This window comes from Hippoglossus hippoglossus, chromosome 1, assembly GCF_009819705.1.
Source record: "Hippoglossus hippoglossus isolate fHipHip1 chromosome 1, fHipHip1.pri, whole genome shotgun sequence".
Taxonomy (NCBI): Eukaryota; Metazoa; Chordata; class Actinopteri; order Pleuronectiformes; family Pleuronectidae; genus Hippoglossus; species Hippoglossus hippoglossus.
Genome location: NC_047151.1, coordinates 17,949,852 through 17,953,651, shown reverse-complemented (window position 1 = coordinate 17,953,651; position 3,800 = coordinate 17,949,852). Strand labels below are relative to the sequence as shown.

Here is a 3,800-nt window from a genome sequence, read left to right as displayed (position 1 = left end):
AAACCCCCTCCCCAAAAAGAATACAAGTTAAAGACAGTTTGAAGTGGCTCCCCCAGTATGACAGCACAGACCTTGAGCATTCTTGGACTCACATTGTGTGGGCCGGCTGCGGAGCCTCTTCAGCTGTCCCCTGACTTAATCTGCGGTGATTGTGGGTGGGGTAGTCACGAATGCAGTGTTTGATCCCCTTAATGTTGTATCCATGGGGATAACGGAGTATACAAAACTGTAAATAGAACATTTCAGGGATGAAAGCAGCACACACAATTCTGAACCATTCTCAGGGTAATGCAGCCCTCTTCTGGTGTGTCTGTCCAACTGCATGTACATGATGTGATAAACTTGTACATTACTTATTAATATCATTCATGCAATATTGTTTACACATATCTATCATAGCTATGTTCTGTCATTTTTCTCGAATCAAAAGCTTCTTTTCAACCCTTTCAACTTGTTTCGTAATTGATGGATTGAGGGTGATGAAGACAGCCTTTCTAGGAGATACAGTGGCTCAAATTGTATACAACGAGAAATATGGTGTAAAACCAAACCAGCAAGAAATACAAGCAAACACCTTCAAGACATGAGCCCTAACTAAGTCACTGATTGTTACCAAGTGACCAATACAGAGGATTTCGGGCAGCTCCCTTTTTGCAATGTGGGAATCAATTTGCCTTTTTTTTTTTGATGGTGATTGAACTGCCTTTAATCTTGCCAGGATGTGCTCTCTTGTAAAGTTCTCAGGCGACCAAGGGTCAGGTACCTCTACTGGTACTAAGTCACCACATTATCATGTATTTGCTTGACAATGATCACATTTATTGTTAACAGTCACAAATTAGTCATCACAAAACTGATAGAAAAAACGTAATTGCACCACTAATTCTAAATCTTCAAATTGGTCCATCTGATCTCATTATATAAAATGAAGGAGAAAAAAAAGAAAAACCAACAAGCTTATTTCAAATGCAACATTTTATTGATTTTCTGACAACAATTTATTTTAGTAGTCTCATTAATCACAAACTGTCAATCAATTAAGATCTAAGTTGTTATAACGTACATTACTATTTCTAGACTAGCTTTCAGGGACTTGTTAAACCTTATGGGTATGCTTCTTCATGGTTTAACTAGTTCCTTCATTCATGGAATTGGATGTAAATTGTATCCTGCTTAATTCTTTTACTTAGAAATATTTAGTACATATCCCCTATACAATGTCAACATTGCAATAGTACAAAAAATATATATATACGTATTGAACGGCAGCTGCAACAAAAATGCCAATTCATACATGTATTCATAATGATAATTAAAGCTATAAAAATAGAGCTGAAACACAAGTAGTGAAAACCTTTCTCAATCTTTGACACAAAGCACATATCCTTTTACCACCATACACGGTATTTGTAAATTTCATAATGTGCAATTCTGTCTTTTGTTTTTGGTTTATTGTTACTTGCCAGTGTTAAAATTCAGTGTATCAGCCTTGGATACTGGCTACAAGTCGATGAGCATCTGTGCCACAGCCAGCAGTGTTACTGAGAAGAATGCCAATGAGGCCGCTGTGTGCTGAGGTGCACTCTTTGATGTTGAATCTGAAATATAAGAAAAAGCAAACGCACTGGTCAGACCACTTCTCTGGATTCAAAGTAATATTTAAAATGAGGGGGTCCAACAGAAGCCTTATACGAACCCTTTAGCCTTCATTTAACTTTCTTTATTTTTTTTAATTACAAGAGCATTATGACATAAAAACTGATTTAATTATTTAAAACTATAAGTTCATTAAGTTTGACCTTTCAAATGAAACCAACAACTTACGTGCAAAAACGGAGCCCTGTATAACGTTCAGAGAGGTAGAGCTGGCAAGTTCCTTGCTGAATTGTGAAGTTGCATCACTCACTGAGGGAACAGAGTCTTTATCGCTGAACACAAGTGTTGATTTGACAATCACGGATCCTTCACTGTAATAAGAGATAAATAACACTTTATGAAAGCAAATGAGCAGCACATAAATCAATGACTAAGATTTTGTCTTACCTGAATGAATTAACTAAGGAGCGACGGTAAGACGCTCCATAACTCTTTGTCCCTGCTTCATTTAGCTGAAAGAGAAAAACGCAATCAATTGAAAGTAAATTAAAAAACACATGGCCACAAGCACTGATGAACAGCTTAACACAAATGCACAGATTTCTACATAGCCCCTTGAAGAAGTGGTGCTGCGAAGAAGTGAGCTGTTCCAGGATGTAGGCTCAATATGACTTTAGGTAAAGGTAACAAATTGCATTAAAAAAGAAAAGAATAATTTCTACCTTGAAATATAATAAAAAAGTTGAAATGTGAATCATGTAAATGTATGTAATTCTTAAAACTTTGATTGATGGATATTCAAATAATAAGAAGAATGTTAATACAAGCTTTCCTAGTTGACAATATTGCCTGTATCTTTTTTTGTTCTCTGCCTTCTTATGAGTTTTAACTACTTTTATATATATATCAATTAATGATGTATTAATGAATGTAAAATTATATATTTTAAATTGAAGTTAAATTCTGATATGTTTTCACTAATCTAGTGTTTCAGAGAATTCTAATGGCATTAGAGACATAGGTTAACGTATTTTACGTATAGAGACAGTTTTAGCAAAATCGCAAGTTTAAAGTGTTGTTAGAATTATTCTATTAGATGTGTGTAAATCTTACCACGGTGACCACTTTCCAAGCTAAAGTCGTGAACGCTGTTGAGGATGAGTTGGATAGATCTGATGTAAATTTTCGGTTCAGACTAAAGGTAAGGCCAAGTGATCCCTCACTAGATGAAGGAGGATCTGTTGATGCAGTGGTGGACGTTGTAGTTGCAGTAGTTGTAGTAGTTGTAGTAGTTGCAGGAGTGGTCGTAGTAGTTGCAGGAGTGGTAGTAGTAGTTGCAGTAGTTGTAGTAGTTGCAGCAGTGGTAGTAGTAGTTGCAGTAGTTGTAGTAGTTGCAGCAGTGGTAGCACTAGTAGGGGCAACTGTAGGGGTAGGGCCAGCCGTTGGAGCACTGGTAGGGGCAACTGTAGGGATAGGGCCAGCCGTTGGAGCACTAGTAGGGGCAACTGTAGGGGTAGGGCCAGCCGTTGGAGCACTGGTAGGGGCAACTGTAGGGGTAGGGCCAGCCGTTGGAGCACTAGTAGGGGCAACTGTAGGGATAGGGCCAGCCGTTGGAGCACTAGTAGGGGCAACTGTAGGGATAGGGCCAGCCGTTGGAGCACTGGTAGGGGCAACTGTAGGGATAGGGCCAGCCGTTGGAGCACTAGTAGGGGCAACTGTAGGGGTAGGGCCAGCCGTTGGAGCACTGGTAGGGGCAACTGTAGGGGTAGGGCCAGCCGTTGGAGCACTAGTAGGGGCAACTGTAGGGATAGGGCCAGCCGTTGGAGCACTAGTAGGGGCAACTGTAGGGATAGGGCCAGCCGTTGGAGCACTGGTAGGGGCAACTGTAGGGATAGGGCCAGCCGTTGGAGCACTAGTAGGGGCAACTGTAGGGGTAGGGCCAGCCGTTGGAGCACTAGTAGGGGCAACTGTAGGGGTAGGGCCAGCCGTTGGGGCACTGGACGGAGCAGCAGTTGGAGCACTGGTCAGCGCAGTGGAAACTTTTCCTGTGACCAACAAAATCAGATCATTTAGGTAATATCAGGGTATTTTAAAGGAGTAGAAAATGAAACTATCTACAGTATTTCAAAATAATAAGAAAACAAAATTGTAACACATAATACAATTTAGCATAATTGTCCAACATTTATTATGTGATTGCTCTG

The 3,800-nt window shown here is 39.9% G+C and overlaps 1 long non-coding RNA gene across 1 annotated transcript; it reads right to left on the bottom strand.

Annotated features, from left to right (window-relative positions):
- Nucleotides 1-1,475: 1,475 nt before the first annotated feature.
- LOC117765123 lies at nt 1,476-2,874 on the bottom strand. The gene is made up of 4 exons (XR_004614504.1): nt 2,710-2,874; nt 2,044-2,108; nt 1,825-1,967; nt 1,476-1,598 (listed from the first exon to the last, which is right to left on the bottom strand). It is a non-coding gene; the product is annotated as an uncharacterized LOC117765123 (long non-coding RNA).
- Between the last annotated feature and the right edge of the window lie 926 nt (nt 2,875-3,800).